Here is a 21,710-nt window from a genome sequence, read left to right on the forward strand (position 1 = left end):
CAACACCGCAAAAGAGAGAGACCATATTTGATTTGTGGAGCAAACAACATAAAATAGCGCAAGATATTAAAAATTAGCAGATTAGAAAGAAAACCGAGCTACCACCAGAACTCAGTTATTATTAGGAATATCGCCTCCGTCTTAAAGAAGGTCCATTACAACTATGGAATCAAGTGATGGTTACTACCTGCCAAACCCCACGAAGAGTTACATACTGTAATCTTACCCTCCCACACATAACTACTAAAATTCTCTGTCTTTGCACAGATTTTAAGATATTCGACAGGCGTAATATACGCAAAAGAATAACTTTTTAATTACCTTCATTATGTCGTTGTTGTTGTTGAAGGCTCAAAGTCTTGTCTAGGGGTACATTCTTGCAGCTAAAATTTCGACTTTTTAAGTTCTTTATGACTAAATAACTGATGAAGGTTTGCATATAATATTCTTGAAGTTTATTCTTTGTCACATCTTTCAACATCACGCCGTTATTACATTTCCACATTCAAAAATACGAATAATTACATTCTTGGGGACAAACGTAAGGAACGTCTTCTTCCATCAGAGGCATGACCACCACTACCTATATTCTGCAGTACTCACATCATTCCAAAGAGCTAACAAAGCAAAAGAGTTTACAAACTTTCTTTACTAAAGAAGAGTTTTCACCAAATTATATAATTACTTTGTTAATTAGTCCAGAAATAAGTTGAGTAATTAGAGCTAGATTGTGCAGTTAATAATATGAATTTTTAGTATACCAGAAATTTCGTAATTTCAAATATTTTTAAAGAAGAGTAATTTTAACTGTTAGTACATATCTATTGTTTCATATTAATTTTTTTATACATTTTATCCTGAAATGTAATACATCGCATACAAAATCATATCAATTCTTTTAATGAAACAGCTGAGATAATTTTAACCTGTGCAAGAATCGATAGTATACATGGTATCGGTTATCACTATAAAAAAAAGGTAATGTTGGAGCAGGGTGATTCATTATAATACGATGCTAAATATGCAGCACTGTCAAGGACTGTGTTCAGTGGAACAAGGGTGTAAAACGTGCATACATAGGGTTTGCAGTACTAATGATTCATTTATTACTGTCATTGATGATTGGATGGCGCCCAGGAGGCCGAGCTGTGTAACCGCTGTTTTGACTTTCCAGGCTGTAACTGTGCTGAGCTTAGGTGTGAACAGCGCAAAATTTATTCTGGGGTAATGTCAAGTCCAACCGACATCTATGTACTCCTGCTGAACAGCTTCAGACATTTGAACTGTGTCCTATAACAGGCCGGAGGGAAGCTGGATGAATGTATCGACGGATAGTAAGACATGTTGGACACAAGACATCGGTGGTATGTCGCTCCTTTGAAGACAGGTCTGTAGAATATTTCCCAGATCTGCAGATCAGGTAATGGACGTCTGTGTAGTACAGTCGCACGTCGAGGTCGACGCACTGTGCTTGCAGCTGGCGGTGGCCGACTGAAGGTCAAGGAACAAAATCCGGGTACATGTTCGACCTGCAGTGTCACCAACGGCCACTGGAATCCGTCTGCTTTCAGCAACATTAAAATAACGCTTGCCTCATGCCAGGCTACCACGGACACCACGATACCGCAAGGCCTGCCTAATATTTTGTATTGAAAGGGAGAGTGGAATGACTCCCTGTCGCCTTCAGTGATGACACTAGCTTCTGTCTGCTTGAGAGTGATGGCGTGTGTGCGGCGTGGACCTGGGGAGCTGCCTATTCCAGACTGCATTCGCCTACAACACCTTAATGGTGTTTGGATCCATCAGTTCCAACTTGTGGTCACATTTGGATTTTCTACGCTCGCTGCACTGCACCGGCTGTTCTCCCCGTGCTACTAATATTTCTTCCGCTGAACCGAGGAGTGCTTTTTCGGCAGGACAGTAAACGTCTACATACCTTAGTGGTCACCCGGCTCCAAATTGTAGCGCCTAGAACAGCACGGCCACTCCCGCCGGTGTCATTGGACATATATATTATCCTAAAACTGATGTGGGATTACATTTTCACGCAATTTGAGTGCATAGATCCTCCGAAATCAGCACCCAGAACAACCGCCGGCCTTCGTGGCCGAGCGGTTCTAGGCGCGGCAGTCTGGAACCGCGCGACCGCTACGGTCGCAGGTTCGAATCCTGCCTCGGGCATGGATGTGTGTGATGTCTTTAGGTTAGTTAGTTTTAAGTAGGTCTAAGTTCTAGGGGACTGATGACCTCAGAAGTTAAGTCCAATAGTGCACAGAGCCGTTTGAACCATTTTTTGAACAACCACCTCTGGCCGTAATAATGCCTTGGCATTGAGTCAAACAGAGCTTGGATGGCGTGTGCAGGTACAGCTGCCCATGCAGCTTCAACACAATACCATAGTTCATCAAGAGTAGTGAATGGCGTATTGTGACGAGCCAGTTGCTCGGCCGCCATTGACCAGACGTGATCAATTTGTGAGAGATATGGAGATGTGCTGGCCAGGGCAGCAGTCGAACATTTTCTGTATCCAGAAAGGCCCGTACAGGACCTGCAACTTGCGGTCGTACATTATCCTGCTGAAATGTAGGGGTTTCGCAGGGGTCGAATGAAGGGTAGAGCCACGGGTCGTAACAATCTGAAATGTAACGTCCACTGTTCAAAGTGCCGTCAGTGTGAACAAGAGGTGACCGAGACGTGTAACCAATGGCACCCCATACCATAACGCGTGGTGATACGCCAGTAAGGCGATAACGAATACACGCTTCCCATGTGCGTTCGCCGTGATGTAACCAAACACTGGTGCGACCATCATGATGCTGTAAACAGAACCTGGATTCATCCGAAAAAATTACGTTTTGCCATTCGTGCACCCTGGTTGGTCGTTGAGTACACCATTGCAGGCGCTCCTGTCTGTGATGCAGCTTCAGGGGTAACCGCAGCCATGGTCTCCGAGCTGATAGTCCATGCTGCTGCCAACGTCGTCGAAGTGTTCGTGCAGATGGTTGTTGTCTTGCACACGTCCCCAACTGTTGACTCAGTGATCGAGACGTGGCTGCACGATCCGTTACCGCCATGGGGATAATATGCCTGTCATCTCGTCTACTAGTGATACGAGGTCATTGGAATCCAGCACGGCGTTCCGTATTACCCTCCTGAACCCACCGATTCCATATTCTGCTAAAAGCGATTGGGTCTAAACCAACGCGAGCAGCAATGTCGCGATACGATAAACCGTAATCGCTGTAGGCTACAATCCGACCTTTATAAAAGTCGGATACGTGATGGTACGCATTTCCCCTCCTTACACGAGGCATCACAATAACGTTTCACTAGGCAACGCCGGTCAACTGCTGTTTGTGTATCAGAAATCGGTTAGAAACTTTCCTCTTGTCAGCACATTGTAGGTGTCGCCACCGGCGCCAACGTTGTGTGAATGCTCTGAAAAGCTAATCATTTGCATATCACAGCATCTTCTTCCTGTCGGTTAAATTTCGCGTGTGTAGCACGTCATATTCGTAATGTAGCAATTTTAACGGCCAGCAGTGTAGTTGCCACCTCATTTGTTAATAAAATGACCTTGTCCTAGAGGACACTGCACTTTTTTTGTGAAGTGTATTTGACCTGTACACCCACATCGTCACGTTCTGACATACAGTTCTCTAAAGCACTTTATGGTCTCTGTTATAATGCATTAATGTGAACGGGGAATTCCTTTCAGAAATCTTATTTTTAAACTCTGTAAACAGTAAATTGTGATGTACGTAATGTTAATTATTACTGTACACACTGAGTAATAAATACCGTTTTAGACTTGTTCATATGTTCCTCATTATGCCATTCTATAAATTCGTGTTAAAAAGACGAATGTCATGGTGTCGATTTAGTATCGGTCACTTAAGTTTAGCCGTGGATGGTGAAATGGAAATCTGCATCGATGATTTGCTAAAATCTCACATCCTACTATGATGGACTTTAGCAACTTTATCCTAAGTTACAGGATGTAAGACTACAATATCACAGGCAAAATAAAATAAATCCTACTTATCGGCGTTTCTCGCAGGAAGGTGTAATGACTCCTTATGATATTGACGAGTGGACAGAGGAAAATGACCATTGTCTACATGAACCAAAAGTGGCGTGGCAGTATTTGGTGTGGTGTTACCAATCGCTTTCTCATTGGATCACATGCACTGTCACCAAGACTGGCTGGAGAGAGATACTTACGTTTCCTGGTAAACAAGCGTCTACAGGAATTACTGCAAGAAGTTGTTCAGGTCCAGTGTATCAGAACGCCCCTCATGCACGATAGATTTCCTGCTTACTGATGTGACACACTGCTACGCCACCTAACCTGTTCCTTTTCATTGAGATGGATTGGTTAACGATGTCCTGTAGTATGGGAGATAGACCACCAGGCGTTAATTCACTCGATAGCACATTACGAGATAGTCTGAAATCCCTAATTATTGATGGAGTGATTTCTAATATCATCAACTGACGACGCGGAATAAAAGGCTCTTGTTCCATAAAGAAACGAGAGGCAGGCAAGAAGGATCACATCTAGCAAACGTCTATGAGATGAGATGAACGATAAAATTTAATACACTCGCTACCACCATCATTTAGAACTATAAACGACTTTGCAGCTTGTGACGTTTCTTACGTAACAATACTGAGCCCTTTAGCTACTGCATGACACAATCTTTGAATTGCGCATAGGAGAGACTCCGTACTTCCTTTCTGCGTCAAAAAGGCGTTTGCGTGTCTCCACGAAATTGTAAAATGTGTCATTCTTAAAAGAATGAGAAATAACAGAGGCCATTGTTTTAATCGCACATGGTGCATTTTTTTTCTGATTTACATGTACCTATGAAAGAATATGATGCAATATAAAACTAAATAAATTATTAGTTAATATACTGTAAGTCGTAACGAAACCGGATTCTGACTGCTTCTAATCCGCGGGTCGAGCCGACGCCCCTCAGAAAAAAAAAAGAAAAGAGTGAGTTCGCAAGAGAATAATACTTGTAATTGCGCAACAGTATGACTGTAAGTATAAAAATTACGAGAAGAGCATCAAATCGTCATTAAACCGGAACCAGTAAAAAAGGGGTTATTGGATGATTCAATAGGAGAGAATTTTATAAAAACTGAAGATAGTCACATTGGTAGAGACGTAAATTATGATTCAGATGTAACAACATCGATGCTACCGTTTCCTATAAGTTCATTAGTCCCTTCCTAATTAGGAATAATCTTAAGTTCACTGTGAGACATAGGATTGAAACGGTAACAATCGTGCGCAGCAGATGGTGCAGGCTACCAGAGCTGAAATAATTAATTAAAATTTTAATGTGAAGAGAGAAGGAGTTACTATTTCTACTCACAGTTGAAATTTTAATGTGAAGAGAGAAGGAGTTACTATTTCTACTCACAGTTGCATTCTGACTCTGAGATAAATAGTGCTTGGGCAAAAAAATAACGAACGGAACACGTTAGCTGAATTACTTGAACATATCTGCATTTACACTCACAAACGATGTTACCATGGAAAGAACACCACAATAAAAATACATTTATATGACACGTACCTAGTAATTAAATATATCATTTACACTGCACTGTGGTTGATGTTTGTTTAAGTATTAATGCGAGAAAAAATTAATTTTTCAAATGGAAGACTGCAGTAGTTCACAATACAGCAATTACTGTGAAAAACAGTATTTAACTGGATGTATTCCTGAAATGTTATTTGCCGGCCGGAGTGGCCGAGCGGTTAAGGGCGCTACAGTCTGGAACCGCACGACCACTACGGTCGCAGGTTCGAATCCTGTCTCGGGCATGGATGTGTGTGATGTCCTTAGGTTAGTTAGGTTTAAGTAGTTCTAAGTTCTAGGGGACTTATGACCACAGCAGTTGAGTCCCATAGTGCTCAGAGCCATTTGAACCATTTTTTTGAAATGTTATTTGCATAATTAAACTCTAATTTCACAGCAAGTTGTACATTTCATACAGCAACCTGATTTATCATCTATCAAATCCTCTGTATTCTTTATAGAAAATATTGATTCGAGCCTGTACCAGCATCTACTTCAGTAACTATGAAACAAAATAATTTAATCACATGAAGCACACGTTCATTATACACCCACTACTTACATAATGAAATATATAATACCACTTCCAATGATTAAATATAAACTTATTCAAATGAAAACACCATACTTCACCGAGCATGAATTCACAAAATGTAAATTAACTTTGCATGATAGTTTCCTTTTAACCCATCCACTGACTGCTCAACACCTGTAATGGAAGTAGTAAGTTCCGTAACGACGTCAGTGAGCAGTAGCTTGCCGCTCTTGCAAGTACTTCACAGTTTCCAAAGCTGTAGTGAGTGAAACTCCTGACTCCATTCAACAGCTCGTAGTTCAGGTGAACTGCTATATCCTTTGGGTAGATACCCAGCCACCAGACTCAAAACACATTGCGATTTACGTTTCATCACAGGAGCTGTCTGCTAAAAACTTGCAGAAGGATGGCCAGCGCATTCCAAAACGACGGTGTACAGCTGTAATACATTTGAAAACTGAAATATAGCATTTTAAACACACTTAATAAGAGGCTGAGTCCATACGTGCTAACATACGACTATGCTGTTCAACGTCACCAAGACAAACTCATACTCCGACTTGCAAAAGAAAAAAGTATTAGACATTTCAGTGATGAAGAGTCAAACTTCGAAGCATACTAAATTAGCTAGTTAAATGTTTACAATTTTTGTCAATAGATGATAGCACCCTGCAATACCACACATTCGTGGCCTGCCGTCTTCCGTTAACTCCTAGTACTGCTGCTAGATGGTGCAAGCGTCTACAAAACTAAGAGGCATAATGACGCGTGCATTGAGACTGATGCTGCAATACTGGTACGTATAGAAGCGCAACGGAATTAACATGGTCTTTAAAAATTTACATAGAAGTTAATATGTGTAAAGTTACGCAACGCCAAATATAAAATCAATGTCCAAAAACCAGATATGAGTAACCTGTATTACGGCTTGTTGTTAAATCTTGTCCAGGGAATGCGGAACGTAAACTATACAATACCTGACAGAGAAGTGAAGCATCCAGAAGGGGAGAAGGAAACGGAACATGAGGGTTGAGAGGGAGCATGACGTTATTTTAGCAACCACAGAATCGAATCATGTAAAAAGACCATGGCAGGATATGTCCATTTTTCAGTACGATTTAGCTTCCCCTCTTGTTTGGCTGTTTGCACTAATTAGAATGGGAAGGGTGTCATAAGGCCATTGTATCATGTTCTGAAGAAAGCTGCCTCATAACTACTGTAACTGGTCGCTCATTTCCTGTATACTGGCACCGGGACAGTGTTTACGTTCAAGCTGGTCCACACATTTTCTGTCAAGGACGGATCTATGGATCTTACTGAAGCTTACTGGCTTTGGGAGTAATTCAGCATCACACAGGTATTTCATAGAAACACCCACGTGTGAACGAGCATTGGTCAGTTGAAAAATGGCACCTTGCTACTATCGCGTAGCACATAAGATCACAAGGTGTTGCTTGGTTGGTTGTTTGGGGAAGGAGACCAGACAGCGTGGTCATCGGTCTCATCGGATTAGGGAAGGAAGGGGAAGGAAGTCGGCCGTGCCCTTTCAGAGGAACCATCCCGGCATTTGCCTGGAGTGATTTATGGAAATCACGGAAAACCTAAATCAGGATGGCCGGACGCGGGATTGAACCGTCGTCCTCCCGAATGCGAGTCCAGTGTCGAACCACTGCGCCACCTCGCTCGGTTCACAAGGTGTCCATGACGCACTGTTGTGGTGTCAGAGTTCCCTCAATCACTACAAGCCGTGACCTGAAATCATACCCAAAGGCTCACCGCTTAATGATGTGTGGAGTAGCACCACTTTGCCCTTTTAAGACTTTTGAAGTAAGGGCTCTCTCCCAGACCGCTGCCACACTCGCCGACGATGGTCTTCGACGGTAGCGCAGAGCCGTGCCTCATCAGTGAACACAAAGTAGAACCATTCATCTGCGATTCATGTTTCACAGTCACAGCACCCTTTTATCACAGCCATTTGTGCTAGGGTCTTAATCACATCCTATGCATGGGATGGTAATTTCTCAGATCCGCTGCAGTTACTCTCTGAAGAACTATGTGGGATGGCACAGAATAATCCATGAAGATCGGTACTTGCCACGCGAAGTGGCCATGTGGTTCGAGGTGCCATGTCACAGATCGCGCGGCCCCTCCCGCCGGAGGTTCGAGTCGTCCCTCTGGCGTGGGTGTGTGTGTGTTGTTCTTAGCACAAGTTGGTTTAAGTTGTGTGTAAGTCTAGGGACCGACGACCTCAGCAGTTTGGTCCCTTAGGAGTTCACACACATTTTTTTTTTTTGATCGGTACTTATTCTCGGGTGGGAAGTGCAGATGCGAAAGGGTTACGATATGCTTGGTGCTCAGCACAAAGATCTGCCCTTGTGGTCAGACGTGGTCGATTGGGACGGAGATGAAAAATATGCCTGTCCTCACGATTCTATGCAGTCCAATACGGGTCACCGTCACTTCCGATTGCCCGAAAAATCTAGATATTGCACGATTCGACCATCCGGTCAATAGGAGATCCACAATGAGCCCCCTTTGAAACTCTGTTAGGTGTTGTTAAAGCTGTCTCACAGCAGTACGAGTCATCTTCGTATCCTTCACAAAGTCCACTCGAAGTCCGTCGCTTTTTGTGACCCTTATATATCTTTCCAGGCCTTGCAACATCACTACACGCGAACAACACTAATGCATTCTCTTGACTGTTCTATCATTGAGGACTTCATTCTTGCCTTTTGCGTCTCCACATTACTTGCTGGCCACTGTATGCGCACCAGTACTATATTTGGATGTTGGTTTATGGCACAATGCTTGTTCATAGATAAGATTTCTTAAAATATAATTAATTATGTCTCATTATACCTGAGGATCGTCCGTTCCGGACCGAAAGTGGTTGTTTAATTTAGTGACAATACAGCGGTGTGCAAACAACGATTTTCCACAAATTTCTAGAAGCAGTAAGTCAAAAATAGCTCTGAGCACTATGGGACTTAACTTCTGAGGTCATCAGTCCCCTAGAACTACTTAAACCTAACTAACCTAAGGACATCACACACATCCATGCCCGAGGCAGGATTCGAACCTACGACAGTAGCGGTCGTGCGGTTCCAGACTGTAGCGCCTAGAACCGCTCGGCCACCCCGACCGGCTAAGCAGTAAGTCACCGCCTCCTCAAAATAATAACTGTAATCACAGAACATATAACAAACAGTATAGTCTGAAACGACGGGAAGATCAATATGGCAGCCAGGTAGGTAATCGGTATCTCAATGAAGAATGATTGGAATATGAAGAACATTATCAACTACAGCGTGACGAACGAAGACGTGATAGGTTCCTGAAGAATCGAATGATGAATAGATGCAACCGCTTCGAAAGACGCAGTCACACAATGGGTCATAACTTTTTATTAATGACGTGGGGTTTATTACAGAAACGTGAGGCGTACATGGGAGCACTACTATGTTAATGCTATTTTGGTAGCTAGAAATAAACTGGGCAGCTGTTGGATTAAATTTAGATTTTTTTTTAATAGTGGCAGACAATTGACCACAATTTTGCAGTAATGATATCGTCTATGTAGCTCAGCGAGCCTTACAGTATTTGTAGCGTCGAAATAGTTACTGCTGTTGGAAATAAACGTAAACCTATACGAGAGACGATGGTTTTAAAGTTTCTCATTGACAACAGAGACTTCGAACACAGAGCACGGATAATTCCATCTTTATTTCTTGCTTTGTTTGTTGACTCTGACTGGCTTTATGAAGATGAGTGTAGGCTGGATTCTCGATGAAGCAGACTATTTAATCAAGATAGAAGAGTATGTACCTTGAAATAGAATATTATTGCTGCACACGTAAACGACGTTTTCTACGAAATGATGATTAATGACAACTTGTATATCTAAAGCGTATGTTAAAAACTGTGAGCTCTTTGGAAGTCAGTGTTATCCTATTCTGTCAACAAAACGCAAAGTTATTGATTGAGAAATTCTTGAGAGTTTAGTTAGCAGCTATTCTAATTCCATCCATATATTCGACACCAAGAATTGAGCATCCACATTGATCCTGGATGCTCGTTCTATTAACAAAATTATGTTGCCACAAATAGACCATCCAAAAGACCTGGATGAATATTGACGAAGACGCAAAGGTGTCTAGCATTTAGCAACTTTCATCCTAATAAGTAACCTTTGCCAGCTAGGACTTGATAATGCTAGGCAAAAATACGCTGCAATTCTCTACAATGATAGATGTTTGTAGTTCTGAATAGTGCCTTATGGTCTAATGTGTCATCTTCATCACTCGATGGATTCGATGGATGAAACGTTAGGCCAGAAGCTGTTATAGATAGCAGTTTTTTTTTTTTTAATCATCACTCTTCTAACTGGTTTGATGCGGCCCGCCACGAACCCCTCTCTTGTGCCAACCTCTTCATCTCACAGTAGCACTTGAGTACTTGCAGCCTACGCCCTCAATTATTTGCAGGATGCATTCCAATATCCGTCTTCTTCTACAGTTTTCTCCCTCTGCAGCTCCCTCTGCCACCATGTAAGTCATTCCCTGATGTCTTAACAGACGTGCTATCATCATGTCCCTTGTCCTTATCAGCGTTTTTCATGTATTCCTTTCTTCTCCGATTCTCCGCAGAACCTCCTCATTTGTTACCTTATCAGTCCTTCTAATTTTCAAAATTTGTCTGTAGCATCACATCTCAAACGTTCCGATTCTCTTCCGTTCCGGTTTTCCTACATCCACGTTTCACTATCATACAATGCTCTGCTCCAAACGTACATTCTCACAAATTTCTTCCTCAACTTATGACCAATGTTTGATGCCAGTAGACTTCTCTTAGCCAGGAATGTCCTTTTTCCCAGTGATAGTCTGCTTTTGATGTCCTCCTTGCTCCGTCCGTCATTGGTAGCGGAATTCCTGAACTTCATCTACTTTGTGACCCTCAGTCGTGATGTTAAATTTCTCGCTGTTTTCATTTCTGCTACTTCTTATTAGTATGGTCTTTCTTCGATTTACTTTCACTCTTTCTTCGATTTACTCTCAATAGATACTCTGTACTCATTAGACTGTTCATTCCATTCATCAGATCATCTAATTATTCTTTACTTTTACTCAGGATAGCAATGTCATCAGCGAATCGTATCATTGATATCCTTCCACCTTGAATTTTAATTTCACCCCTGAATCGTTATTTTATTTTCATCATTGCTTCTTCGAAGTACAGATTGAACAGTAGGGGCGAAAGACTACTGGGCACTTCGTTCTAGGTCGTCCGCTCTCATTATTCCCTCTTGGTTCTTGTACATATTGTATATTACCCGTCTTTCCCTTTAGCTGAACCCTATTTTTCTCAGAATTTCGAACGTCTTGCAGCATTTTATAATGTCGAGCGCTTTTCCAGGTCGACTAATCGTATGAACGTTTCTTGATTTTTCATTAGTTTTTCTTCCATTATTAACTGCAACGTCAGAATTGCCTCCCTCGTGCCTTTACCTTTCCTAAAGCCAAACTTATCGTCAGTATTACATCCTCAATTTTCTATTCGATTCGTATGTACATTATTCTTGTGAGCAACTTGGCTACATGAGCTGTTAAGCTGATTTTGTCATAATTCTCCCAGTGTCATCTCTTGCAGTCTCCGGAATTGTGTGCATTATATTTTTCAAATAGTCAGATGGTATGTCGGCAGATTCATACATTCTACACACCAACGTGAATACTCATTTTGTAGCGTTTTCCCCCAGTGACTCTAGAAATTCTGATAGAATGTTATCTATGCCTTCTGCTTATTTGATATTAAGTCCTCCAAAGCTCTCTTAAATTCTGATACTCAATCATCCATCTCTTTTAATGCGACACCTGTTTCTTCTTCTATCGCGTCAGAGAAATCTTCCCCTTCAACGTACTGTTTCCACCTATCTTCTCTATTCTCTGTATTTACCAGTGGAATTCTCGTTGCACTTTTAATGTCACTAGCCTTTCTTCTAATTTCACCGAAGGTTATTTTGACTTACCTATATGCCGAGCCAATCCTTCCGACAGGCATTTATTTTTCGATTTCCTCACATTTTTCCAACAGCCATTTCCTCTTAGCCTCCCTGCAGTTCCTATTTATTTCAATCCTCAGTGACTTCTGTTTCTATATTCATGAATTTCCCTGAAAATTTTTATACTTCCTTCTTCCGTCGATCAACTGCAGTATTTATACTATCACCCGTGGTTTTTTCGCAGTTATCTTCTTTGTACCTATGTTTTCCTTTTCAACTCCTGCCTACTGAGTAGTTTCTTCTTGCTTTATCTATAGCATTAGAAAACTGGAGGCGATCTCGTCATTCCTTAGTACTTCCATATCCCACTTCTTTGCGTGTTAATTCTTCCTCACTAATCTCTTAAACTTCAGTCTATTCTTCATCACTACTACATTGGGTTTGAGTCTATATCTGCTCCTTGGTAAGCCCTACAATCTACGATTTCTGAATCTCTGTCTGACCGTGATGTAATTTAACTGAAATCTTCCCGTATCAGGTCTTTTCGTAGAGTAACTCCTCCTCTTGTGATTCTTGAACAGAGACTTCCCTATTACTAGCTGAAATTTATTACAGTACTCAATTAGTCTTTCTCCTCTTTAATTCCTTGACCCAAACCCATATTCTCCTGTAACCTTTCCTTCTGCTCCTTTTCCTGCAACTGCATTCCAGTTCCCCATCAGCATTATACTTTTATCTCCCTTTCCGTACTGTATTAATCTTTCAAAATCCTCATGTACTTTTTCTATCTCCTCATCTTCAGCTTGCTAAGTCGACATGTATACATAAACTGTCGTTGTCGGTGCTGGTTTTGTGTCCATTCTGATTAGAACAACCTATCACTGAACTGTTCACAGTAACACATTCTCTGCCCTGCATTCCTATTCATAACAAATTCTGCTCCTGTTATAGCGTTTTCTACTGTTGTTGATAGCACCCTAGACTAATCTGACCAGAAATCTTTCCATTTCACTTCACTGACAAATATTATATTTAGATTCAGCTTTTGCGTTTCCCTTTTCAGATTTTCTATCTTCCCTACCACGTTCAAGCTTCTGACATTCCACGTTCCGACTCGTAGAACCCTATCCTTTCGTTGGTTACTTAATCTTTTTTATCATGGTGACCTCCCTTAGGCAGCCTCTTCCGCAGATCCGAATGGGGGACTACACTCCTGGAAATGGAAAAAAGAACACATTGACACCGGTGTGTCAGACCCACCATACTTGCTCCGGACACTGCGAGAGGGCTGTACAAGCAATGATCACACGCACGGCACAGCGGACACACCAGGAACCGCGGTGTTGGCCGTCGAATGGCGCTAGCTGCGCAGCATATGTGCACCGCCGCCGTCAGTGTCAGCCAGTTTGCCGTGGCATACGGAGCTCCATCGCAGTCTTTAACACTGGTAGCATGCCGCGACAGCGTGGACGTGAACCGTATGTGCAGTTGACGGACTTTGAGCGAGGGCATATAGTGGGCATGCGGGAGGCCGGGTGGACGTACCGCCAAATTGCTCAACACGTGGGGCGTGAGGTCTCCACAGTACATCGATGTTGTCGCCAGTGGTCGGCGGAAGGTGCACGTGCCCGTCGACCTGGGACCGGACCGCAGCGACGCACGGATGCAAGCCAAGACCGTAGGATCCTACGCAGTGCCGTAGGGGACCGCACCGCCACTTCCCAGCAAATTAGGGACACTGTTGCTCCTGGGGTATCGGCGAGGACCATTCGCAACCGTCTCCATGAAGCTGGGCTACGGTCCCGCACACCGTTAGGCCGTCTTCCGCTCACGCCCCAACATCGTGCAGCCCGCCTCCAGTGGTGTCGCGACAGGCGTGAATGGAGGGACGAATGGAGACGTGTCGTCTTCAGCGATGAGAGTCGCTTCTGCCTTGGTGCCAATGATGGTCGTATGCGTGTTTGGCGCCGTGCAGGTGAGCGCCACAATCAGGACTGCATACGACCGAGGCACACAGGGCCAACACCCGGCATCATGGTGTGGGGAGCGATCTCCTACACTGGCCGTACACCACTGGTGATCGTCGAGGGGACACTGAATAGTGCACGGTACATCCAAACCGTCATCGAACCCATCGTTCTACCATTCCTAGACCGGCAAGGGAACTTGCTGTTCCAACAGGACAATGCACGTCCGCATGTATCCCGTGCCACCCAACGTGCTCTAGAAGGTGTAAGTCAACTACCCTGGCCAGCAAGATCTCCGGATCTGTCCCCCATTGAGCATGTTTGGGACTGGATGAAGCGTCGTCTCACGCGGTCTGCACGTCCAGCACGAACGCTGGTCCAACTGAGGCGCCAGGTGGAAATGGCATGGCAAGCCGTTCCACAGGACTACATCCAGCATCTCTACGATCGTCTCCATGGGAGAATAGCAGCCTGCATTGCTGCGAAAGGTGGATATACACTGTACTAGTGCCGACATTGTGCATGCTCTGTTGCCTGTGTCTATGTGCCTGTGGTTCTGTCAGTGTGATCATGTGATGTATCTGACCCCAGGAATGTGTCAATAAAGTTTCCCCTTCCTGGGACAATGAATTCACGGTGTTCTTATTTCAATTTCCAGGAGTGTATTACGAAATCTTTTGCCAATGGAGGAATCGTCATCATGACACTTTCTCAGTCACAGGCCAAATGTCCTGTAGATACACCTTATGTGTCTGTAATGCAGTGGTTGCCATTGCCTTCTGAATCCTAATGCCATCGATCATTTCTTATTCTTCCGTCTTTAGGGTCAGTTTCCCACCCTAAGGACAAGAAAATGATGTGAACCTCCGTCACCTCCTGCGCCCTCTTTGACAAGGCCGTTGGCAGAAAGAGGACGACAGTAACCAGTTCGTTAACTCTCTGCACATTGTCTGGAGTGTGGGCAGTACGAGACCTGCCGCTGCGAGGACAATCCTCAATATTGCCATGCCCGCTTTCATCACGTAACCTGCTTGCCCACCGACTAACTGTACTGCGATCGACAGCAGCATCTCCATACACCTTTGTCAACCTCTTGTGGATGTTTCCCACTGTCTCGTTTTCATAGCACAGGAATTCTATGACAGCACGTTGCTTCTGACGAACGTCAAGTGTAGCAGCCATCTTGAAGACATGCTGTGACGGCGCCACTGACGGGAACAGGTTGAACTAAGTTTGAAAACAAGCGGGAAGTATGTATCTACACACTGTAAAACTTTCACACATGCAGAATGAAAACTGTATTTTTACAAAAATAGTGTGCATTTCTTTTGAAGTGACCCTCGTATAAACAGAGGAAAAGCAAATTAAAACAAGTCCACCTATCCGAAATCCTCGAAATCTCGCAAGGTACGAAATGATGGCAGGCGCATCTTGTTTCATTCCGAATCGGACGGGCACCTGCCACGCTATTAAGATAATTCGTAAACAAGTGCGACAGCGGGAACTGTGTGCAGCCTCCGCATGTGCAGTATGCGAGTATTGCCAAAAATCAAGGCGCGAGTGAAGAGTATCTCCAAGTAGATAGGCCAAGGTCCAGCTCCTTATCCAGATAAACGCCCTAGATTTGGTTACAGGAAAATACTCCACCACTAGATAAAGAAAGGACTCGGGGTCAGTAACATACGGCGGAACTCGTAGAAAACACGCGACCATGTGTCGCCCCAACAAGCAGACATCGGCAACGGCTACACAGTTTAATCGTCGACATTACGGCAGACGACGAGTCCGCCAGTCCTATAGCATGGAGCCGCTCATTAACTGGACACTTCCCAAAAGTCGCATTGTAAGCTTATTTGTCCGTCGCTGACATAGAAGCCTGCAAACCTTATCTCTTCCCGTCTGGGCAAGCTGTGCAGTGACTAGAGTTTACTGGGACAGGGTAAATGCTAGCTACAATGAAGTCGATAACTCGATTGTAATATTGGCATTTTAATTTGATATTCCCCACAACCGACAAAATTTACAAAAAAAAAGTTGATCTCTTTGTCCACCCACACACTCTTGAGAATGGCACATTAACAATTTGAAATTACGCGCCCCTATTACCGGCAGCTGCATTGATAAAACCGCTACGGTCGCAGGTTCGAATCCTGCCTCGGGCATGGATGTGTGTGATGTCCTTAGGTTAGTTAGGTTCTAGGGCACTAATGAACTCAGACGTTGAGTCCCATAGCGCTCAGAGCCATTTGAACCATTTTATTTTTGCATTAATAAGTACACGGCACCTCGCAAGGAAAACTACCAGATCAAGAATATTAAGTACGATGTTGGAAGTGGTTAAGCGTTGGTGAAAATCTGAGTACACAAAGAGCTCTAGCCGCAGAACTCTGCACCCAACACGCGTTGGTGCAGTGCTGCGATACAGACCGTACATCTCCCTTCGAAGACGATGGCCAAACCGCCGTCTCCAAGTCCGTACCGCTCGATGGCTGAAGGCGAAGTCCCCTCTGTGCACAATTCTCCCGTCTCACTCGCGTACGAAAACGCGGCGGAAGAACACCCCGTTTCGGACAATGTCGAACGCTCTATCATCATCGAAATCCCTCCAACATGATCGAGTAGGTCATATCGCCCCTAGGCAAACGAAATTCCCGTCTTCGCCACGTGTTGCCCAGCACAGATGGCTCCGGATGCCAGTATATCCCCAAAAGCACCGTATTGTCCCGCGTTTTCGGTGACCACTACCTGCCTCCCACGGCGGCCCGGCAAGCTGCGGCCAGCTGCAGACTTTATATTCCACAATTCGGCACTTCCGACACTTTTCACCAACGCTTTAAGTTAGTGACTTAACCATGCAGACAAGCAGGAAATGCTGCTCGAGGGTTCCTCATATTTATCATAATAGAGTGATGATCTGATGCCCTTGCCAGTCCATTTATTATTAATACTAATGTTGGTAAGCTAACGTGTAAGTGCCCATGTCCTGGCACCTTGCAGCATGACACCAAGTAGATCTCATATGGGTCAGATAGCAGCTGTGATGAATGTGGCGCCAAATCACAGCCCATCGCAGCAACGGGGACTTGGGCGTGCTACGACGTTACACGCGACGCCACGCAAGAAAAAGACGCAGAAATCCTTCGCCCGCGGCAGGCGCCTTCGTGGGAGTTCGACGCGAACGTAACTGAGTTCCACAAAGACGGCCACGATGTGTGCAAAAGCGGGCTTGATCCCACCCACGGAGACCGGCGGACGGAGGGATAGTGTCACAAGAACGCCAAGCAAATGGTGCGTAATGGAGGCCTCGACGCTGTGCCATTGTTTATACACGTGGCCATGTAATGTGCTGCCGCACGACAGCGGACGTTAGTAAGACCAGGCCCTGCGGCACGCGGACAACGAGTGAGTGTGTCACAGCGTACTTTGAAGAGGGACCCAGCCGTCAGAAAATATTTAAATGCCGCTGGAATCCTATCGTAAACGGCAGCGGTAGAATATGCTCAATGTGAACCTTCCTGGATGTTACACAGGAATTCAGGTAGGCAACACGATGCAAAGGATCGAGCCAGCGTACAGATCAACACACGTGTAATTCTAAAAACTTCACGAAAGTTAACCGTTGTTGGAAAGCGCGTTGAGGACCTAAAGGTAATCCCAAGATAGCAGTGGTGTTGGACACATGGGAGGGGTACCAGGTCTTCCGGGAGTACCCCGCGACCAACTGACAGCACCGTGCACTTGCGCACATTCATCACACTTCCTGTCACTCTCCCACGAGCCGTGATGGGGTCGATGATCCGTGCTACTTCCTCGCGAGAACCAACCCGTAGTAGGAGGTCATCCGCATATGTACGACACTGGAGCCGCGCCTGCGACCGCGGTAGTAACGTTCTTCCGACTTGCGTCCGGTGTGGCGGCCCGCACGTCGCCAGCTGGCGCGGTTGCCCGGCTTTCTCAAACCGCAACCGTGCCGAAGGCGGCGAGACGGCCGCGGCCGCACCGACGCAGCGGAAGAAGACGACGTCGGCAACGACGTAGGGCGCAGAACAGCCCGGCGCAGCTGAGGGACGGCGCAGAAGCAGCTCCACCTGTCAGGAGCGGGGACGACCGCCCGGAGACGGGCAGTCGGGATGCAGCTCGCGCCCCCGAGAAGGACTGTGGCCCCGAACTCGGCACCGCTGTGAAGGAGACCACTGCAGCCCTCAAAGCCGTCATGGCGGCATAGAGGGCTGCCTTCGCAGCCGCCGTGGCTGCAGAGAAGGAAGAGGCCTTGAGGCAACTGCGTGCAGTCTTCCCCGAAGGCCTCAGCGCAGTCGTACCTGCGAACACTCCTGCGACCTCGCAGAAGGACGTTCGCGTTACTGTTCCAGCGGCTGCCCCTGCAGCACCGCAGGCGAAAGGTGCAAGGAAGACAACCGCCGCCCCAGCGGAATCGGCGTCGACACTGACCGCCGCGGAGGTGGCCCCCGCAAGGGGCCGAGAAGCCAAAGAGGCAGACTTCATCACGCAAGCGCGAGCGAACGGCATGCATTTCACCGACGCTGAAGCGGCAAAAGCCTAATGAAGCTGTGCCGCCGCGTGGGATTAGCCGAGCGGTCTGGGGCGCTGCAGTCGTGGACTGTGCGGCTGGTCGCGGCGGAGGTTCGAGTCCCCCCTCGGGCATGGTTGTGTTTGTTTGTCAGGAAAATTAAGGTCAAATAGTGTGAAAGCTTAGGGACTGATGACCATAGCAGTTAACTCCCATAAGATTTCACACACATTTGAACATTTTTTGAAGCTGTGCCAAGTCACTGACGACACGGTGCAGTAGAGGCCATAATGGCAGCGCATGCGTTGCCGCACTGAATTCTTTTGTTACAAGGACAAAGCCACCGCAGCAGGCCAAGGAGACACCACACGAGCCCAGCACATACTACAGCACACCGAGCTGCAGCACCGTCTAGGACTGATCTCTTATGACGAAACTTGGCATGAGAAGGTATCCGATTGCATGATACCTGCTTCTAACATAACCTGCCATTGCATGACTTATCGCAGTCAGCAAGACATCCCTGCTCTTACTACCCGACCTAACTATCGCAGAGGTTTCTTTCCTTTGGCACTTGCCTTGGCACTTTTTCCCTCTGCCCTTAAAGCGGCTACCCTTCGTACGACTTTCGACCTAATCTATCTCCAGATGAGCGCGTATAAATGGCTAACCTTAGCCAGACGTACGCAAACATCGCAGTACCCACATTTTGCGACACCTCACTTTAGTGAACACTAACCCTTTATGCAGAGATGGCAGTAGACTTTTTGATTTGGCCATCACGCCGGTGTGGGCGTGGAGGGACTCCACCTCAAATTTAAAAAAATCCAGCGCCACTGCATTAAGGTACATGGACAAGAGCAGCCCTGTGGAACCGACCGTTGAAGCGGTATCGGACCCGTCACACGGCTATTGACCTGAACCAACGATCGCACGCTGCTAAAGAGCCGCTGAAGGACGCTGATGAATCGGGAAGGGAAGCCCATCCGTTCTCAGACTGAATAGAGGAATACAAAATCTACGGCAAAAGTCGCCGTATGAAGTATGCACACCTCTGACAGTACAATCACGTCACGACACTCTCCAGTTGCTGGACGTTAACCGTTGCCATCTGTCGTAGTTCGCGCGGTGGAGAGGACACGTTGTAAGAGGGGTCTGCAACCCGCCGCCAATACCTGCACAAAGATTTTGCAATTGTTATTTAATAAGGCGACAGGGCGCTAGTGCTCCGTAGTAATTCCAGTCGTCGGTTTATGAACGAGAGCAATAATGCCCTGGACAAAGGCTGGTGGAATAGCAGCTGCAGACATGATCAATTCATTACACATTTCCGTCCATAGTGTAGATATGAGATCACAAAACACACTATAAAATTCAGTAGGGAGTCCATCGATGTCTGGCGACTTGCACAGCGCAGTCCAGAAGATAGCAGTAGTGACCTCCTCGGAGGTGAAAGGCTCCATTAAAGCAAGCCCCTCCTGAAGCGTCCACGGCGATAGGATCGTAGTCCAGGAAGGCTCACGGTGGGCTAGACGATAATGTTCGACAAAGTAATCGACTACGTCCGCTTGGCAGGTGCCCCGCTGCACAGGATGGTGACTAAGTTTTGGCTGATGTGGCTGCGATCGTGCACAATATGCTGCGTGGAGGGAATCTCCCGCCACACTATACCACGTCTGCGGGCACGCACCATAGCCCCTGTAGTTTCCGGCGAGTAATCGCTAGTAGCTTCACCTTAATCATGCTGCGTTCAGTTAGTACTTCCGGGGAAGGTGGCTGGTCATCAACGTCACAGAGGGCACTGAGGTAGAAGTTGGTAGTGTGCTAAGCGGCCACCTCCCAGCTGTAAGTGGTGAATGTGCGCGAAGCATCGGTTTGCTATAATTTAGCCACCAAACGACGACGTATGCGTAGGATCGGAGACGCTGTTCGCGTCTTGTTAACGTCTCAGCGATATGTTGGCGACTATCAGAATCCTGCAGATGCTGAGTGGTAAGTTTCCAAGTCCTCGGCTCCTCCAAACCTCCTGGCGGGGAAGCAGCAATGTATATATGTAGTCGCAGTGGTCACAAAACACCGTAGGCCAGCGCTCTACATCGAGCACCGTATTCACCAGCCTATGGGTGAGATAAATGCTGTCTAACCGAGTAGCCGAATGGCTCACGTGAAACGTGAATCCCTTGTCGTCGGCGTGCCGTACCTCCCAAGTATCGCGAAGGGCTATATCACGAACAAGGAGACGCAGCTTCTGGCACGATGTAAAATTCAGGTCTTGATCTGTCCGGGTGAATACGCAGTCCCTTCCACAACGAAGATGTTTATGTTAACCCAAGAACAGTGGGGCGATCTTGTCCGCATAAAAACATGCATGTTCACGCCCACGTCCACTACCAGAAGGGGCATAGACATTAATGGCACGCGTGGAGTGAATCGTAAAAGCTATACCCCTGGCAGACGGGAGATTCATGATGTCTTCAATTAGGATGCGTCCGAGTACATACACTACTGGCCATTAAAATTGCTACACCACGAAGAGGACGTGCTACAGACGCGAAATTTAACCGACAGGAACAAGATGCTGTGATATGCAAATGATTAGCTTTCCAGAGCATTCACACAAGGTTGGCGCCGGTGGCGACACCTACAATGCGCTGATATGAGGAACGTTTCCAATCGATTATTCCTACACAAAAAGCAGTTGACCGGCGTTGCCTGGTGAAATGTTGTTGTGATGCCTCGTGTACGGAGTAGAAATGCGTACCATCACGTTTCCAACTTTGATAAAGGTCGGAATGTAGCCTATCGCCATTGCGGTTTATCGTATCGCGACATTGCTGCTCGCGTAGGTCGAGATCCGATGACTGTTAACAGAATATGGAATCGGTGCGTTCAGGAGGGTAATACGGAACGCCGTGCTGGATCCCAGCGGCCTCGTATCACTAGCGGTCGAGATGACAGGCATCTTATCCGCATGGCCGTAACGGATCGTGCAGCCACGTCTCGATCCCTGAGTCAACAGATGGGGACGTTTGCAAGACAACAATCATCTGCACGAACAGTTCGACGTCGTTTGCAGTAGCATGGA

This window comes from Schistocerca serialis, chromosome 7, assembly GCF_023864345.2.
Source record: "Schistocerca serialis cubense isolate TAMUIC-IGC-003099 chromosome 7, iqSchSeri2.2, whole genome shotgun sequence".
NCBI lineage: Eukaryota > Metazoa > Arthropoda > Insecta > Orthoptera > Acrididae > Schistocerca > Schistocerca serialis.